The sequence below is a fragment of the Pleurodeles waltl genome, chromosome 9 (genome assembly GCF_031143425.1).
Source record: "Pleurodeles waltl isolate 20211129_DDA chromosome 9, aPleWal1.hap1.20221129, whole genome shotgun sequence".
Taxonomy (NCBI): domain Eukaryota; kingdom Metazoa; phylum Chordata; class Amphibia; order Caudata; family Salamandridae; genus Pleurodeles; species Pleurodeles waltl.
The window spans coordinates 741,248,107-741,269,020 of NC_090448.1; the positions used below are offsets into that span (position 1 = coordinate 741,248,107).

A 20,914-nucleotide genomic window follows, 5' to 3' on the forward strand; every position below is an offset into this window, starting at 1 on the left:
CATTGTCCCTTCGGCTCCTGTCCTCTAGGTCCGTAAGTTTAGCATGGAGGAGTTGCAACTCTGAATCGCACTCCGGTAGCCATGCTAGTTGGCCTTCAACTTTTGTAAGATGATGGTCTAAGTTTGTTACCTTATCGTGGAAGCTGGCAATGTCCGACCGAATCGAGTGAGAAGCCATGGAGAGGTCCATGATCTTTAAGTCCATGGCTTCCAGGCATTGGCGCACTGCTGCAATTACCTGGAGAATGCGTTCTGTGGCAGTGTCCAAATATGCTTCATTCGCGGAGGCCGCGGAAGCTGCAGGTGAGGCCAGGGGGCGAGGTTGGGAGATAGCTCCCGAGAACAGTAGTTGGCGGGTGTGTTTCCCCGCCGTCTTGCCGTTGGACATCGCCAAGCAGGGGGAGGCTCAGACTGCCTCCGGGGCTCCTCCTCGATAACAGGCAGTGGAGTGGCAAGCTGACGTGTCCCTTCGCAGCACCAAGTAGAGGTGCGAGTCCTAGGTTCATCCCTGCACTCTGTGGCATGAGTCGGTTCTCCTGGAGTGGTGGTCCCCCGTATATAGCAGATCACTTGTGTTACCCTCAGAAGATTCTGTCACTGCTCCGTAATCTGTGGCCTTATCACAGTGATGAGCAACCATCTCGTGGCACGGAATGGGTTGAGGAGGAGGGTGTGGTTGTGGGTTGGGCAGGATCTGGCCCTTGAAGAGTAGGGTAGAGAAGAGCACTCCCCAATAGGGAGTGAGGTGTGGAGGTCACTAATCAAATGAGGGAAGGGCAGCCTAGGGCGCCCGATGGCCCCAACTAGGTGTGTCCTCTCTTCTGGCCGTGAGGTTGTGGTGGATGGGCATTTTCCCTCAAAAAAGCTGCATTGCAGTCACCAACAAGGGCCTTTCATGCTTCACTGTGGACCCCTGGGTCCCCCTGTTGAGATGGGTTGTCGTCCTGTAACAGGGCTATGCAGGCTACTAGTAGTGCAGGCAGGGAGAGATAATCCCTGACAGTTCTTGGGCACCCTCCTGCCCATGATGAAAAGCGTGGTGTCAATGTGTCGTTGTCCCCAATACTGGACTGCACTGCCTATGTGTCGCTCCTCACCTCAGGTAGGCAGTACGCTGTGGTCCAATGAGGTCGGTGGATCCCACGCCTTCAGCCTCACAGAGGCTGGGCAGCATGTGCGGCGCAGTGGCAGGCCGTGACTGGACACAGCTGGAGGCCCATTCCGTAGCCATGAAAAGGGTGAAAGGCAGACTGGGGGCATGTGGGGTCACCGCAAGGCCCAAGGACATGGGCGTAGCCCAAGACTCCTTAAAGTGGTTGAGTGCCTGAGTCTGCCCTCTCTCCAAATAGTCAGGTGGCATCAAAGACCATGCCAACCAAGGAAACTTAGCCCCTGAAAACCCAGACAGCCTTAGCAAGGCATGGCACCTCAGGGCCACTGTTGATGAAACCATCCTTCGTAGCGAGTCTAATGTGTCCAGTCCACAACAGATTGTGACTTCGCTGTGTCTTCGCAGCCTCAAAGCATTGCGCAACTGTATTCCACAGTGTGTGGGTATAACAGCCCAAATGGCAGGCAGTGTTCACAGACAACAATGTAAGTATTTGGTGAAGTATCCAGTCCCCTTGCCTCACCCAAGTCTTCACGTCAGTCCATTTACTCATGGAGCTGGTATTTTAAAGGGTTCTGCGTCCCCTCTCATTCCACCCTGAAGCCTAACTCATAATAAAAGGGCTCAGGATCCGATCTAGCAGACAAAGCTCCTGCTGGTGTCATACGACACCCATCTCGCTCTGTGTTGCAGACAGGGATTACAATGGGGATGGTGCCACCCATAAGTGCGGACAGCACAGGGAGGGTTGGCATTGGGACCGGCATTGGGGAAGGTCCAGGTGGTACGACCAGTGCTGGTCTGGATCCAGAACTGGATCTCTTCTGGATCCCTGGGTGCCCCTCAGCGCAGAGACTGAAGATGCCAGCGTGGAACCCGAAGGGGCCTTTTCCGACTCTGCAGTGCCCAAAGGTGCTTCAGAAGTGTGAGGCTGCCCAGAAATGAGGAGCATGGCCTCAAAAAACTCACTCAGTTGGGCAGGGGTTGCTCCGGCTCCTGAAAACTCGGGGAGGAGCGCAGTCAACCGAGGCACAGGTTCCACAGAACGAGGCCTAGAGCGTTGACCCCTCAATCTTATCAGCCGATGGACGAGGAGAAGTCGAAAACGCTTCTACTTGTTGTATTTTTTCTTGTGTTTCGACTTACCCAATCGCCCGAGGTCTGAGAGTGAGATGATGACAATGGAGGACTCTACAACCAATCCCGGGGACCTTCCTCTCGACCGATACCTCGGCTTGCGCAGAGTCGCGCATCGGGTCACCATCAGTTTCTGAGACCACTCCCTCAAAGCCTTCGGATGCATGGCCAGACACTCGGAGCACAACTTTGGGTTGTGGTCACTCTTCAGACACCAAAGACACATGAGGTGGAGATCCATCAAAGACATTGCCGATGACAAGATAAGCAGGGCTTGCTTAAAGCTGGGCTTTTTGTAGGACATCCTTGATGCACCAGAAGTAGTAACTCCCAAAAATAGTTGCCAAAGATAAAAAAAATTAAAAAAAAGCCAGTCAAAAATTGACTGAGGGGTAGGTCTCCTCGGATTAGTGCTTGCTGGCACAGAAAAAAAGAACGGAGGTCAGCACACCGGGGTAGCCCTTATATGGACCCACAACGTCATATCCGGCGATGACAACAGACCCAAAGCTGATCGACGCCACCTAACAGTGCGCAGGGTTACTGCTCATAAAAATCTTCTGGATCCAGCCTGACGCCTTGGAATAATTCAAAGGTAGCTAGAAGTCTCTATCATACCCTTGTATTAGAGGAGGTAGTCTTCACCCCCTATAGATGCGGGAGATCAACCTCTGAGCCACTGCCATATTCAGCAAAGTTTCCAATGTTTGGGACATCGGGGTGGGGAGGAGGGCGGGCTCTGGGATGGAGGGCCATGTTCCACAGGCCATGGCTGCTATTTTGACAAATTGTATGAATTGGCCTGTCCCCAACTGGAATGATTCTATGGCATCTGTGAGAGTGATGAAGCGTTCATTCGGGTACAAGTCTAGCAAGGTCATGCAGCTACTCTCTTGCCAACGGTCTATCAACATCAAAATATGCAATAATGGGTGTAGTTCCCAGATGTTCATGTCCAGTGCAAATCATGCACGGAACTATAATGACAGAATACTTGAGGGCCAACATAGCCCCAAGTGGATTACTAGTGTCCAATATGCCACACATCTTTTTACAAGATTTGGCCTTTAGGAAGGACTGGGCCCAGATTGCCTGGAAGTGTACCATGGACTGGCTGGTTCTTATTATTAACACCTCTAAGCATCTAGCCGAATCTATTAATATCCAAATCAACTTTGTAGAGAGTACTTTAAAGACCACAGTTACCCTCACAGCATTTAAGAGTCGGCTTGCAGAAATCAATACAGAACTCAATCAAACTAAGGAGTACCTGACTCAACAAAAGATTTCTAAACTTCAGAAGGATATCAATAATTTCAGTAGGGACAAAATATACCCTCACATCAAAGAAGATTTCGAGGCTGATTCTCAGTCTCGCTCTTCAGATGAGTTAGGTCCCTCTAATAGGAGACCTTGTAATTATAGCAGTAGTTCTTCCTCTGGCGGGTGGAGTACCGATGACAACGTACCCCAACCTTACTTCAGCTATCCACAGTATCCGGTTAACCAACCAATACCCTGGCAACCCAAGTACCCTTTCTTTCAACCCCACCCTATATTACCATATGTGCCTTTTTTAGGCCGCGGCCGGGGCAGAGGCAGAAGAAGAGGAAGAGGACGGCACATTCATTGGGCGAGAGAGGAACCCCAGATGGTGACCCAGAGTCAGGGCAAGAACCAACCAGCGAGACCCTAGTGGTCAACCTATCCACTAGGACTCTCTCGCCGGATGAGACCAAAGTACTTAACAAAGGTTTAGGTTTTGTACCTACACCGAGAGAAGACTTTTTTAGACTCAACTGCGAACTTTCTCAATTTTTCAGAAAGATTCAATTACACTTTTTCTTCAAGGACAGGTCGGTCCTTGCACAACCTTGACCTGAGGATTCTGGTCTTAAGAAACCCTCTACTTTTGTCCCCCCTGCTTCCACCATGCCATGTGAAGTGTTACCTTTTGAAAAAGCAGTAACGGCAGACCTTGACAAAATCTGTCCTAAACATACCTACAATAACATCTCCACTAGAGAGAAGAGTGCCCTACGAGCACTGTCTACTGACCAAACCATTGTCATTAAGCCAGCCGACAAGGTTGGAGCTATAGAAATCCTAAATTCGAATGACTATAGGAATGAGTGTCTACGTCTTTTGAGTGATTCTACATATTATACGAGACCCCACACAAAGACTACAAACCCTAATAAGGAGCATGATTGAGGAAGCTCTCAACAATGAGTGGATTTCCCAAAAAGAGGCAGATTTTTTAGACACTTGTCTTACACGTACACCCTACTTCTATTGCCTTCCTAAGATCCATAAGGGAACACTTCCTCCACCCGGCGGACCAATAGTGTCAGGGACTGGTTCTGTTCTAGAACCTTTATCTACATTTTGGGATCACTTTTTCCAACCTCTAGTCAAGGGGTCTACTACTTAACTACAAGATACGAAGGATGTCTTAAACCTCATTGAGACAGTCAACTCCACTGTATATGTCCATGCCCTCATCACACTTGATGTGGAAGCTCTTTATACCAATATCCCTCAGGAAGCTACCCTGAGAGTGGTTGAAGCAGCTCTTCTTGCAGACACCTGGAACTCCCCTACTCCAGTCCACTTTGTGATGCAATGTGCCACTGTAGCCATGACGGAGAATTTCTTCCAGTTTGAAGCCCAACTTTTCCACCAGATCCGAGGAACTTCTATGGGCAGTACCTTCGCTCCCAGTTTGGCTTGCTTATACATGTTTGATTTTGAGAAACAAAACTTTTTACCCGCCACCAATCCATTCCATGGTAACATCAAACTATGGCGGAGGTATATAGATGATATCCTGATTGTGTGGCAGGGCCAAACTGGTGAAGTCACCTCCTTTATGACTTGGATCAATTCCCTCGATCCCTTTTTTAAATTCACCTCCACGGTTTCATCTACTCAGATTTCCTTTCTGGATCTTTTGATCACTATTGATAAAGGTAAATTGATCAGATTGACTTATCATAAAACTATTGATCGTAATAGCCTTCTACACTTTGAGAGTCACCACCCAAAAGCACTATGGGAGAATTTACCCTTTGGCCAGTTTCTTAGGCTCCGACGTAATTGCAGCACAACTGAACTGTTTGAGACCCAATCCAGTGAGCTGAAGACTAAACTACTTGAGAGAAATTACTCTCACTCCGTAGTGAATACAGCATACAAAAGGGCTAGGAATATTAACAGGGAAGCACTTTTACAGACGATTACCAAGGTAACAGACACCCGTCTGACCTGCATGTCTACCTACACACCATTGTCTAACACCATCAAGAGAATGATCAATAAACGATGGTCTATCTTGGTGAGTGGTGGTACTCCCATCCCAAAGCCCCTATTTGCATTTAAAAGGACGTCCAACATTAAAGACATGGTGGTCCATACTAGACCACCCAGGGGTCAGGAGGTCATTAAACAGACAACTCTTTGGAATCTCCCCCTGTCATTGGACACCACCCTTGTGGGAAGTGTAATGTGTGTTCCCTGACTAAACAGTTGGTGTCTCTTGATTTAGAACCAGTAGGAATTTGGCGCCTCAGTAAACAAACCAATTGTAACACAAGAAACTGTGTTTACATGATCACCTGTCCGTGTGGGCTGCGTTACATTGGGATGACGACCAGATCAGTAAAGATTCGGATCGATGAGCACCGTAGCACCATTAAGTGCGGGCGGGCAACAACCAAATTGAGCATTCATTTCTGTGAGATGCATCATAACGCTGAAGACCTGTGGTGGGTGGTACTGCAGGTTCCCTACTTACGTGGGAAGGATTCCAGGATCCTATTTGAGCAAGAACAGAGATGGGTGTTTAAAATAAGGACTCATATTATAGGACTAAACGATGATACACCCTGGACACAAATGTCGCAATAACCATCTTATTAGCTACCTATAAAAGTATAGTATATCGGACTGTTGAGCATGATGTGACCCAGTCTAGTAACTTTACTTCTCTATGCGCAGTATGAGTCTCATCTCTTCTCTGTGAACCAGACTACAGGACGATCAACACTATGATAATGCCTTTTATTTCATTTTCATCTGGCTCATATGAAGAGGCGTCTATATGTCTCTCCATTCATAACTACTTATCCCAAGCGACATACAATTCTTTTGAGTTACGGACTCCATTATTAGTTTACTTGTTGACACTCGATGGCTGTAAAATACTCACACCAGTCACTATAAGTATGGAAAATGTCACTTACCCAGTGTACATCTGTTTGTGGCATGTTCCGCTGCAGATTCACATGCTGCGCACTGTTCCTGCCATCTAGTGTTGGGCTCGGAGTGTTACAAGCTGTTTTTGTTCGAAGAAGTCTTTTCAAGTCACAGGATCGAGTGACTCCTCCCTTTCGGCTCCATTGCGCATGGGCATCGACTCCATTTTAGATTGTTTTCTCGCATAGGGTGAGGTAATAGTGGTAGAATGAGAATAGTAAAGATGTCCATGCAATGGAATAGATATGTATGTACATAGTTTGTGCAAATGGAATGTTTATTTACATATATATACAAATTCAAATTGCAACTTAAATGGCTACAGGCTCCCGGGGAGGTGGGAGGGCGTATGTGAATCTGCAGCGGAACATGCCACGAACAGATGTACACTGGGTAAGTGACATTTTCCGTTCGATGGCATGTGTAGCTGCAGATACACATGCTGTGCATAGACTACAAAGCAGTAATCCTCCCAAAAGCGGTGGTCAGCCTGTAGGAGTTGAAGTTGTTTGAAATAATGTTCTTAGTACAGCCTGTCCTACTGTGGCTTGTTGTGTTGCTAACACATATACACAGCAGTGTTTGGTAAACGTATGAGGTGTGGACCAAGTGACTGCCTTACAAATCTCTGTCATTGGTATGTTACCTAGAAAGGCCATTGTTGCTCCTTTCTTTCTAGTGGAGTGTGCCTTTGGTATAATGAGTAGCTCTCTTTTAGCTTTCAGGTAACAAGTTTGTATGCATTTGACTATCCATCTCGCTATGCCCTGTTTGGATATAGGATTACCAGCATGGGTTTTTTGGAAAGCGACACACAATTGTTTAGTTTTACGAAATGGTTTTGTTCTATCTATATAGTAGATTAGTGCTCTTTTAATGTATGCAGTGCTCTTTCTGCTACTGAGTCTGGCTGTGGGAAGAAGACTGGGAGCTCAACAGTTTGGTTTAAATGAAACGGTGAAATGACTTTTGGCAGAAATTTTGGATTTGTGCGGAGAACTATTTTATGTTTGTGTACTTGTATAAAGGGTTCTTCAATAGTGAACGCTTGTATTTCACTAACTCTTCGTAGTGAAGTGATAGCTACTAGAAATGCCACCTTCCAGGTTAAGAATTGGATTTGGCAAGAATGCATGGGTTCAAAGGGTGGACCCATGAGTCGTGTAAGTACAATATTAAGATTTCACGAGGGCACTGGTGGGGTACTTGGAGGTATGATCCTTTTTAGTCCTTCCATAAAGGCTTTAATGACTGGTATTCTAATTAGTAAGCAGAGATTGCAGTGAGATGTATTTTGATGGACGAAAAAGCGAGATTTGCTTTTTGTAGGTGTAATAAATAACCTACGATGTCATGTATGGAGGCATCTAACGGTGTGAAGTGTTTTGCTTGGCAGTAGAAAACAAACCTTTTCCATTTATTATCATAGCAATGCCTGGTGGTAGGTTTCCTTGCCTGTTTAATGACTTCCATTTGGAAGATTTAGATAGCCAAACTCTAAGACTTCAGGAGCCAAATTGCTAGGTTGAGCGTCGCAGGATTTGGGTGCCTGATCTGTTGTTTGTGTTGTGTTAACAAGTCTGGTCTGTTTGGAAGTTTGATGTGCGGTACTACAGAGAAGTCCAACAGTGTGGTGTACCACGGTTGGCGTGCCCACGTTGGTGCTATGAGTATTAGTTTGAGTTTGTTTTGACTCAGTTTGTTGACTAGAAGAGGAATGAGTGGGAGAGGGGGAAAAGCGTAAGCAAATATCCCTGACCAATTGATCCATAGAGCATTGCCCTTGGACTGAGGGTGTGGGTACCTGGACGCGAAGTTTTGTCATTTTATGTTTTGTTTTGTGGCGAACAGATCTAAGTCTGGTGTCCCCCACTGGCAAAAGTAATTTTGTAGTATCTGGGGATGTATTTCCCACTCGTGAGTTTGCTGGTGATCTCGACTGAGATTGTCCGCTAATTGATTGTGAATGCCTGGAATATATTGCGCTATTAAGCGAATGTTGTTGTGAATTGCCCAATGCCAAATCTTTTGTGCTAGGAGGCATAGTTGTGATGAGTGTGTTCCCCCTTCTTTGTTTAGGAAGCACATTGTTGTCATATTGTCTGTTTTGACAGGAATGTGTTTGTGAGCTAGAAGAGGTTGAAATGCTTTTAGTGCTAGGAAGACTGCTAGCAGCTCTAAGTGATTTATGTGTAGTTGTTTCCGTTGACTTCCCCATTGTCCTTGTATATTGTGATTGTTGAGGTGTGCTCCCCACCCCATCATTGATGCATCTGTTGTGAGAACGGCGTGAGGCACAGGGTCTTGAAAAGGCCGCCCTTTGTTTAAATTTACGAGGTTCCACCATTGAAGTGAATAGTGTGTTTGGTGGTCTATCAACACTAGATCTTGGAGTAGACCCTGTGCCTGCGTCCATTGTTTTGCAAGGCACTGTTGTAAGGACCGCATGTGTAGCCGCGCGTTTGGGACAACTGGAATGCATGATGCCTTCATGCCTAGGAGTTTCATCACAAATCTGACTGTGTAGTGCTGATTTGGTTGTATTTTTGTACCATGGTGTGGAATGATTGGACCCTTTGTGGGCTTGGACTGACAATCGCTTTTTGAGTGTTAAGTGTTGCTCCTAAGTATTGTTGCACTTGGGCTGGTTGCAAGTGTGATTTTTGCTAATTTATTGAAAACCCTAGTGTGTGTAGGGTATCTATTACGTAACGTGTGTGATGTTGACACTGCTGTTGAGTGTTGGCTTTTATTAGCCAATCGTCAAGATACGGGAATACGTGCATGTGTTGTCTCATTATATGGGCTGCTACTACTGCGAGGCATTTTGTAAACACTCTGGGGGCTCATGTTAACTTCGAAGGGTAATACTTTGAATTGGTAATGCTTTCCTTGTATGACAAACCTGAGGTATTTTCTGTGAGATGGATGGATGGGTATATGAAAATACGCATCTTTTAGATCCAGTGGTGACATGTATTCTCCCTGTTTTAGTAATGGGACTACATCTTGTAGTGTCACCATGTGGAAGTGTTCTGATTTGATGAATAGGTTGAGAGTCCTGAGATCTAAAATTGGTCTTTTTGTTTTGTCCTTTTTGGGAATAAGGAAATATAGGGAATAAACCCCTGTTCCTTTTTGTTGGTGAGGTACTAGTTCTGTGGCTTATTTTGTTAATAGTGCCTGCACCTCCGTTTGTAACATTGCTAGATGTTGCGCCGACAGTTTGTGCGCTCTTGGGGGAATATCTGGAGGAAAATGTGTGAATTCTATACAGTAACCATGTTGGATGATTGATAGGACCCATGTGTCGTTGGTTATGTCTGACCAATGTTTGTGGTAAAATCTCAGTCTTCCTCCCACAGGTGATGTGTGTTGGGGGAAGCTGATGGGCAAGTCACTGCTTGTTATTAGTGGCCTGCTTAGTGGCCTGAAATTTCCCCCTTGACCTTGGGAATTGTCCCCTGAAGGACCCGCAAAACCTCCCTCTCTGATATTGTGATTGGTAGGTGGGTTTTGTTTGAGAGGTGGATGCTTCTAAAGGCTGTTGTCTGAAACCTCCCCTATATTGCGGTTTCCTGAATGTCCCTCTATAATGGGACGAGTAGAGCGCGCCCATGGCTTTGGCCGTATCAGTGCCATCCTTCATTTTATCAATGGCTGTCTCCACTTATGGTCCAAAGAGTTGTTGTTGATTGAATGGCATGTTAAGTACCGCCTGTTGTATCTCTGGTTTGAACCATGAGGATCTTAGCCAAGCATGTCGTCTAATTGTGACTGCAGTGTTCACTGTTCTTGCGGCAGTGTCAGTGGAATCTAATGCCGAACGTATCTGATTGTTCGATATTGCTTGTCCCTCCTCTACCACTTGCTGAGCCCGTTTCTGGTATTCCTTGGGGAGATGTTGGAGGATATTGCTCATCTAGTCCCAATGAGCTCGGTCATATCGTGCAAGGAGGGCTTGCCAGTTTGCTATGCGCCACTGATTAGCAGCTTGTGACGCTACTGTTTTTCCTGCAGCGTCAAACTTTCTACTCTCCTAATCTGGAGGTGGTGCATCTCCAGATGACTGCGAGTTGGCTCTCTTTCTCGCAGCTCCAATCACTACAGAGTCTGGGGGCAGCTGTTGTGTAATGAACACTGGGTCTGACGGTGGCGGCTTGTATTTCTTTTCGGCCCATGGTGTAATGGCTCTTCCTTTCACGGGCTCCTGGAAGACTTGTTGGGCATGTTTAAGCATGCCTGGGAGCATAGGCAGAGTTTGGTAGGAAGCATGCGTGGAGGCCAAGGTATTAAAGAGAAAATCGTCCTCCAATGGCTCTGAGTGCATGCTTACATTATGGAATGCAGCAGCCCTAGCCAAGACTTTGGTGTATGAGGTGCTATCCTCGGGTGGAGAGGGTTTTGAAGGGTAGCACTGAGGGATATTGTCCGACACAGAGGGATCATAGAGGTCCCAGGGGTCTGCATCCTCTTGCGACTGCACAGTGTGTGGGTGACTGTGCAGTGGGCGTGGCAAGAGGTGACACTGTGCTTTGTGGTGAATGTAGAGGAGAAAGTTCTGGTGAAAAATGGTGAGACGGCGATTTTTCCCTGGGCACTTTAGCCTTTGGCTGTTCAGTCTCTGATCGTCCCTGGAAAGCCAGTTTCCATTTTAATTTGAGAGGAGGTGCAGTTTGGATCTTCCCAGTATCCTTGTGGATCTGTATCCTTGCCTGTGTTTCATCAAACTCCTCCATATGAAGTTCCTCCTCAAATCTGTGTCTCTCTTTTAGTTGCTTAGAGAGTCCATGTTCCTCGGTGTACGAGGCTTTTTTCGGCTCCGAAGCCAGTTTTTTCGGCCCCGAAATACCCATGCTGATGGAAGGCCTCGGCTCCGAAAGACTTTTTCGAGGCGTCGTCGACTCGACAAGTCGATGTCAAGTTTTTTAGATGACGGGTTCTCAGCTCAAGTCCGAAGATTTTGGCACGATTTTGGCATTTTTCGGTGCTGAAGGTGTTGCTTGGTCACCGCTTTGTTTTTTATGGGTCGAGCCATGGCCTTCAGGCAGTGGTGTCCCGAGGCCTTGTGCTTCTTAGGCTGACTGTGGGTTTGGGTCGGGGCAGGCGTACTCACGCATTGGCCTGCTGTAGGTGGTCGGTCTGCGTCGGAGTTGTCCGAGACGAACCTTGGATGGAGATAGCCAACTCCTCTTCTTCGACGTCGAGGTGCTCTGAACTTTTCAACGCCATTTGCATCCGTCTCGCCCTACGATCCCACAAGATCTTCTTCGATCGAAAGGACTTGCAGGCCTCGCAAGTATCTTCCCTGTGCTCCGGTGACAAACACAGATTACAGACCCGATGTTGGATCTTTATAGGGATACTTGGCATGGCACTGTGGGCAGAAACGGAAGGGGGTCCGGTCCATTAGGCTTCGACGTCTTCTGTGGTCGGGCCGACCAGGCCCTGGCTGGGCGCGGAAGCCCCAAAGGGCCACCAAAGCTGTGTCTCATCGGTGTCGAGGTGTTGATGCAAGATGTTTCCCGATCGTAAACAATACCAATGTTTTTCAGTGAATTTTAGTCTTTTTCCGATTCGAATAACGGAGTGAAGAGGAACACGTCCGAACCCGATGGCGGAAAGACAAAAATCTAAGATGGAGTCGATGCCCATGCACAATGGAGCCGAAAGGGAGGAGTCACTCGGTCCCGTGACTCGAAAAGACTTCTTCAAACAAAAACAACTTGTAACACTCCGAGCCCAACACTAGATGGCAGGAACAGTGCACAGGATGTGCATCTGCTGCTACACATGCCATCGAACAGTTATATACAGTCCTTCCTTTCTTTTTAAGAAAAGTAGCCGAACGAAGTTGACCTTCGCCGATGTCCATGCCGCACGATCACGTGCACTGCCACACCCTATCGGCTGCACCGGGAAGTCGTTTACTTCCGGGTAGCAGCACATTTATATGGTGCCTTTGGCATAACACTCCAACGTTTAGGACACGTTGCCGGAGGGGTAGGTCTGCAGCGCAGGACACGTTGCTGAAAAGTGAGTACACTCTCCAGAATGAGCGGTTCTGGTTCCACCCGTGAGCACTGCTGTCATGGCCTTTTTCTTTACCAGCACGCCCCAGCTAACGCCAAGATTAACATTATTTAACCCCTGGGGGCATCTGCAGCACTAGCAAGATCGTGTGCTTGTTAAGCCGATTGTGCATATTAATCGGACTTACTTCTACGGGTAAGTGTCTCCAGAGTCTCACACTTCGTTTTTCTAGAATAGATACCCACGTTATTAATGAGCCACGCACACATGTTTAATGGATCAAACAGCATTGGACGCCATGTACACATTTCTATATTTCACTAAGTTTTGTGCATATTGCTTCTTTGGATGGGCTTGATTACGCTGATCTCTAAACTTAGATATCTTCAGCTCCTACATACATTTTCACTTACTAGAGACTACCTAGTGCTACCTTCTAACATTATTTTATCAATCAAACAATCTCATCTAGCCACATGGAGCAGGTCAGTTATAGTACCATCCTCCACATGAGCTTATAGCAGGGGATGAGGAACTGTGGGAAACTAACCGCAATTAAAGTACAACTATACAGATGGGGGGATCAACTGAGATACCCTTCCCAAGTTATCTAGTGTTTTGATTACTCATACTAGATAAGAGATAGTCCACTTTTCCTATAGAATGGTATTAACAGCTTTTTGATTTTGTCTTATATTCTTCTGGCTAGTGCAACAGTCCCATGGCGAGTGTTACCTAGGGAGCCGTTGACTGAATCTAGGACGTTAAGTCATTTTGATTTCTCCTGATACCGTGCCACACTACTCATCACGTATTCATATTTTGTCACTAGGTTGACTCACCCTTGTCACATGTTCACTCATTGGATACCACCCACTATCATGCATGTATGAAGAACTGGGTCATTATTAATGTGACGCTTACTAAGATGTATTATCTTTCCCCTTTTTTTGATTCCTGACAGGGCGACTACTATGTTTTGTAATGATTTAGAATACAACATTTAGAAAAGTAAGTGACTGCAGACAAAGTGAATGACATTCACAGACAGTATTAGATTTCTATGCACCCTGGAGAAGAAAATTGTTTTGGTCCTGAAGAAGCGTCATTGGATCCCTTTGGACTGGTTAGACGCGAAACATGTTGACCTATTAGAGAGGGACTCACATAATGGTGCTTTTCCTTCTATTTTGTTTATCTGAGTGAGTGGTTGAGCATTGTACTCCCAGCACTCCTCCTGTTTTTCTTTTAATCTTGACCTAAACCCCAGTCTGACTCAATACATTTATGATTGATAGAGAGGTTCAGAGTCAATTTTAATTGTGTCCTTCTACTCTACTCCTTTGATGTCATGAAGCGGCAGTGCCCGTCTTGTCATCTTGATTAAGCACTGAGAAGATCTCCCGCAGAGAGCCCCCTTCTAGGGGAGCCCGTCAGACATTGCAGCGCTGGTCTGACGAGGAGCATGCCCTATGATGAAGCATAACATCCAGTCTGATGTGTGAGGGCTCTTGCTTCTGACTTTAGGGTCCCCCTGTGCTTTTGTTTGACTTTTTTTCGCTGGAACAGTGTACCACTTGTTTATACAGTGCAAATGAGGCCCTAAGCATTACATGTATGACCGCCTTGTCCCAGGTCCTGCAGACCTGTCTGACAACATAGGGCTCAGAGGCCGGAACCCTCGCACTCATCATCAGTAGTTCCGCCCATGGAATGTTGTTACAAGTAAGCCCCAGCAACCTTTGTTCCCAATTCTCATGGCTGTCCATCCAATGCACTGTGTGTTGCAGTCGGGCTGCATGATAGTAGAGCTCCAATTTTGGTAATTTGAGACCTCCATGACTCCAAGGGTAACTTTTCATTCCTGAGGCCCACAGAAGTTCAACTGTCAGTGTATCCAATTCTACAAAGTATTTTCTATGGATTGTAATGACGAGGTACATGGAGCTAATTAAAAAGCTTCTTTATTGACATTTTTCTCCTGACAGTGTGCCCCCAACCGTCCCCACACAGCGCACCCTCTCCAACATTCTAAAAGCAGCGTGCGGCATGTGCCGCGCGCACAGACACACAGGGTCATGGCAGGAAATTACATCTTTTCCCTTTCTACAACAATTAATTCAATATGTAATCTTTGAACCTGACGGCAGGTACAATGGTTCTTCTGGTTGTTACAGTACCCTTTGGATCAGGTACAGTCACAGTCGAAGACATTTCAGAAGGGTTACGGTTTGCATCACTGTCATAGCTCGTTTTGCACTGTTCACTGTTGTCAGTTGTTACGTTAGATTCAGGCACATCACTATGAACAGTTTTATGGTCTGTGACTGGTTCTGACAATCTAACGCCAACCACATTTGATCCATTTCACCATTGATCATTGTCTAATAAAACAGCAGTGCCCTTGGTCTTAACTACAAGTCTTGGTTCACTGTACTTGCTCATATGGGCTCCCTTCTTTCGATACTTCACTCTTACCAAATCACCAGCACACACATTTTCTTGACTACATTCCTAACATTGTAGTTGGCACGCATGTGTTTTTGACGTATGTATACTAACTTTCGTATTTTGGTTTCTTTCTCCTTCATGTTCTCCTATTCCCAATTCTTCCATGCTAAAGTCCAGTATGGCTGCAACTGTGGGATAGCTAATCTACCCCTCAGCAACTCGAAGGGCGTTCTACCTGTGGTGTTGTGCGGAGTGGTGCAATATGACCATAGTCTGGTCCCAAGGGCCGCTTCGACAGGAATATGAGATCTTAATGCCATTTGAATGGTTTCCTTGACTAGGTGATTTGCTCGCTCGAATTGCCCATTGCTTTGGGGGGTGATATAAGGAAGATCGTAAATGTTCTATGTTATTAACCTTCAGGAATGCAACCATTTCTTGGGAAAGAAACTGCACTCCATTGTCAGAGACTAACTGATGTGGGAAACCCTCTCTACAAAATATTTCCTTCAGAAATATTATCACTTCAGATGTGGTGGGTTGTGTTACAAACTAAACTTCAATCCATTTACTGAAATAGTCTATAATAACAATGGCATAACGCAAGAGAAGGGGTAACGCATTCACTGGTCTGATAAAGTTGATTCCAGCTTTCATCAAAGGCCCCTCAGGTAGCTCTATGGATGACATGGGGCACCGGTGAGTGGTCATGGTTTTGTCTGCTTTTGCACAAATGGAACATTGCCTGACAAATATGTCTACATCGCGATTCATGACTGGCCACCAATATCTTTCCCTAAGCTTTTGTTTAGTTCCTGTCATTCCCACATGACCTTCATGGCAAGAGCTATCAATGTACTTCTTATTGACACTGGTGCAATCAGGGTTTCTCCATAGAGTAGAAACTCATCGACAATGGTGATGTTGTCTCTAATTTTCCAATAAGGTTACAATGTTACTGTCAATGACTTTTCACACGGCCAACCTTCAATCACATACTTTTGTATTTCTACAAAAAACATTGTCATTTCTACCGGCCTTCCTCCACTGTTGTTTGTTAATAGCACCACTTGCTTCTTTGCTTTCTAACAAACATGCAACAAGCAAATCATCGTCACACTCATCTTCTTCACCATCAAATTCATTATCACATGGGCACACGACAAGTAGTCAGCTGAAACTTTCATTCTGACAGAAATATGCTCCATTTTGAATTGGTATTCTTGCAATTTGCATACTAATTTTGCTATTCTTGGGAGTAGGTTTGCTAGAACCTTTCCCTTCCAAGATGCGAACTAAAGGCTTGTAATCTGCGCGTATAATGAACTCCTTGCCCCAAAGAAAACTTTAAAACTTTGTAACTGCCCAGACACATGCTAACAGTTCACATTCAATTACCGAGTACTTTGACTCTGCACCTCTCAGTTTTTGTGATGCAAGGACAATGCTTTTTTAACCTTTAACTGTTCTTTGGCTGAGCACTGCCCCCAATCCCACCTGGCTAGCATCAGTGGTCACAATGCTTTGTAATTTTTCATTGAAGGACTGCAGGGATGGCGCCAGCTCCAGTTCTTTTTTTATGTCCTTCATGCTCTGTTCACATGTTTCGTAACATATACATTCTGCATCCTTTTTTTAATACTTTTCGCAGTGGTTCAACCTTTACTGCATAATTCTGTGTGAATTTAGAGTGAAATTCACATATGCCCCTAAACGATGCAAGTTCATCCTTGTTACCCGGGTTGGCGACTTTGAAATTGCAGATATAAAGGATGGCTTAGGTCGAACGCCATATTCATCAATAAGGTGTCAGAGGTACTCTACAGTTCCTTTGAAAAATGTACATTTGGGTGGTTGAGTTGGCAAAGGTCAATGCATAAACGGATTGATCCATTTGTTTTTATAGCTACGACCACAGGTGATAACCACTCCAATGCGTTGACAGGTTCTATTACTCCATTGTCACACCAACTCTTTAAGATATCTTTGACCTCGGAGCGGTCTGACAAGGGTATGTTTCTTACACGTTGTTTGACAGGTTGTGTATTATTTTTTAGAATTATTTTATGTTTAAAGTTCTTTAAGCATCCAAGTTTTTCAGTAAACTCTTTGACAATAGCCTCTAAATAGTTTTCTTGGATGCTGACCACATAAGGAGGTTGACTTGGACTAATCATCATCTTCAGTTTCTGTTGCTCCAACCAACCAAGGATGTTGACACTGTAATCTACTATGAATACTTTTGATGACTCACTTTTTTCCTTGAACATCAACTCAGCGTTAAACACTCCTTCCAGCTTTATTTTATGACCTCCATAGGCTCCTGAAACGATCCTGCTAGCATGTAATGGTGCTTTGCACTTTAGGTTTTTGTGACTCTGAATCCAGTGTCAACTAGCATCTCCACACTTTCACTATCCTCAAGCACACTACACTTGGGTTGGTTCCGTAAGTCTTCCTTGTTGATGATGGCCACTAGTAACACTAAATTTGAGTCTTACTCTGATTTAAATTCCTCTACTTTGAAGACTTTTTTATGCGAGATGTTCTGCAAACTTTTAGGAAATGTCCCGACTTTCCACATCCTTTGCAAATTTTTCCAATAGCAGGACACTCCTTGCTTGACGTCAAGTGGGAACTTGATCTGCAGTGATATCAGGACAATTTTACGCTGCTTGGCTTTGAACCACTTTTTCTGTTGTAGTTTTTGGACTGATTCACAGATGCTTCTTCTTCTATGTGAATTAGGTTGACCTCCGTATGATGGTTATCAGATTTGCAAGAAATTTCACTCCCTGTGCAGATCTTTCAATACTTTTCACAGTTGATATCACCTTCTCCAAACTAGGATTACGATGACATAATAGCTTTTCTTGTGCCTTAACACAAGTGGAGCGCATTACTACTTGGTTGCGGATCATTTCATCTTTGTCTATGAATGAGCATGTTGTGGACAGCATCCTTAGTGTTGCAACATAAGATTCAATCGGTTCTCCAGACGCTTGGTAGCGGTAGTAAAAGTTGTATCTTTCCATAATGACACTCGTATCAAATTAATTTTTCATTCTAGTTTTTGTTTCAATGAACAAATCTCATTCTTGGTCTTCCTCTTCCTCCTTCTCAACTGGGTTTATGTGGTCAAATAATCTCCTTCCTTCAACTCCCAGACAATTATACATCATGCCTTGCTTTCTGGCTGGTTCATACTTACTTTCATCTATAGCCTCCAAGTGATTTTCAAAACATTTGATCCACTGTGTCCAACTTTCTGTAGGTGGTACTGGCACTTCTAAAAAACAACTAGGCATTGACACAGCATTCATTATGCCAGCCATTTTAGTTCTAATTTACTGTCATTTAAATGTACTTCTTATACTTGTAGTTTTCTGTAGTTAGAGCTTTTAATTGTATCTTTAAGGATCTGGCTCCCTCCAGTGGTTATTTAGTGCATAACATATTAAGTTCAATGTATGTAACAGGTTAATTAATTCCTTTTACTTTGTGGATGAACCCCTCCCAGGGGGCTGCTCGATGTGGGGCCAAGGGATCTTCCTTGCCAGTAGAAACCCTTTGAGAATGAAATGGGCATGTTTATAGGTGTTATTTGTAGGATAAGATGCTCCTCTCACCTCGTCAAGCCGGTAACTGAATTACAACGTATTTCGGAAGCTGTGGATACAGCGCTGCTTCCAGCTATTGAATTTTGAAGTGAAGTGGGGTCTTCTTTAATGGCTTCTCCGCACTCATCGCCAATTTCAAGTATGTAATGACGAGGCACAAGGAGCTAAGTAAAAAGCTTCTTTATTGCGGTCTTTCTCTTCACAGTATGCCCCCAAGCGTCAACACGCAGCGCACCCTCTCCAACATTTTAAAAGCAGTGCGCGTCGTGTGCCTCACGCACAGACACATGGCGTCATGGCAGGACATTACAGGATCTCAAATAGGGTTCCCTGAAAAATATAAAGGCATCTGGGCAATATTATTATTATTATCATTAAAGAAGGGTGTTCCACAATTTTACTGTTGGTTTTAGCCCGTTCAGCAGCCTACCTATATTTGCAGCTTCAAACTCCAGTGCTCCATGAGTGAGTCTAGTCCCAAGATACCGGACACTTTTCAATTCCCATGGAAGATCTAATTGGGGAAGGTCCCTCTTGTGCCTACCAGCCACTTGCCCCATTGGGAGCAGTTTGGATTTAGAACGGTTAACGTGCAAGCCAGACACCTCACCAAACTGAACAAGTAGAGCTATCATAAGGGATACTAAGTATATTGGCTGGAACAGGTAGAGTAAAGCGTCATCAGTGTGTATTCTCCAGCCATGAAACACCTCCCGGAGCTGGCAAGCCAACGGGACGATAGAGGGTAGCCCTGTCTGGTTCCTTGCTCTAGGAAGAACTGGCGCAGCACCTTCCCTCCCACTCTCACTCTTGCCACCAGGTGCAATAGACATTTGAACGATTGTTCAATATGAAATCAATAAACTTTATTAATACAGTATTTAGATTACACAACAGGGTTGGAACTGATCCTGGTAGTGCAACTATTTTAGAACCCTCAAGATCCTCCACCACTGGGGATATGAAGAAGCTGTTACCTGATGTAGCTCTAGTGTAGGCAACTCTAGCTGCTAATTGAACCGTTAGTGATTTTGTAGGTAAGGCTGCAATGGACGTATCTCTTCCATTTGTCCGTGTAGCATTTTCATGTGCTTGGCTTTCTAGCTCCTATTAGGCTCTCCTTCGCCCTAAGTGGTAGCTGGATGTATCAGAATTCCAGGTATTCAGGAGCCATGCCACTACGCTGAGCGAGGCTGGCTTAGGGTGGTACACCTTCCGGTGTTGTACTGTCAGTAGGTCTTGTTCTGGTTTGATTGATCTGACCCTGGACATTTCCTGTAGGTCTGAGTACCATGTCTGTCTGGCCCATTTTGGGGCTATTGGGATGAGGCTTGTCCCTGGTTGTCTGACCTTTTCCAGTACACTTGGTATTGGGGGAATTGGAGGAAAGGCGTATGCAAATGTTCCTGACCAGATTATTGACCGGACATTCCTTCTTGAATGGGGGTGTACAAACCTGGAGGCGAAGTGTTGGCATTTTGGGTGTCTTGAGGTGATGAACACGTCTGTGACCGTGAAGATCCTTTGCAGTGTTTCCTACTTCATCTCCCACTCGTGTGAGCTGTTTTCCTGCCTGCTCAGTTTTTCCTTCTCTGTATTGAGCTCTCCTGGTAGGTGGATTTTCTGTAGTGTGATTTGTCGTTGAATCGTCCATTCCCATATCTGCTAAGCTAGTTTGGACAGGGTGAAGGATTTTTGTTCCCCCCATTTGTTGGGTTAGAACATGGTGGTTGGGAGGTCCATTTGCGTCATTACAGCTCAACTAGTTAGGTGTGCTCGAAAAGCCTTTTACTACATCTGTGTCACTCCATAACCCTTGGACTTTCAGAGTTGTGTGCGCTCCCCAACCCTTGTGACATATGTACGTTGTTATGGTCACAGTGAAGCTGGTGTTTTGAATGGTTTCCCTATGTTCACTTTTGTTGAATTCCACTACTGTATCTCCGTTTGTACCTTTGCTGTGACAACCATTTGATTCTCCCAGCAGCTTGTGACCATTTGTTGCAAATCCATTCCTGGACCGGGCACATGTGCAGCCTTGCATGCGATAAGAGTGGTATGCATGATAACATCATGCCCATGAGTTTCATGCCAGTCCTCACTGTCAGAGACCGACCCTTCTGGTAGTGCGAGTAAGCTTCTGCGAGTGCCTCAGCTCTTCTCTGGACTCGATATGCCTGCTCTGTCTTGGAGTTTAGGGCACCTCCCAGAAAAACCTTCACTTGCTCTGGCTGCTGCAATTACTTATTCTGGTTTACTGTCAAACAAAGGCATTGCAGTGCTGTCATTAACTTTTGTATGTTGT

The 20,914-nt window shown here is 45.3% G+C and overlaps 1 protein-coding gene across 2 annotated transcripts in view; it reads right to left on the minus strand.

Annotated features, from left to right (window-relative positions):
* The window catches only part of RELA (RELA proto-oncogene, NF-kB subunit), a 405,457-nt gene that overhangs the window by 11,880 nt on the left and 372,663 nt on the right, over window positions 1-20,914 (minus strand). The window lies entirely within an intron of this gene.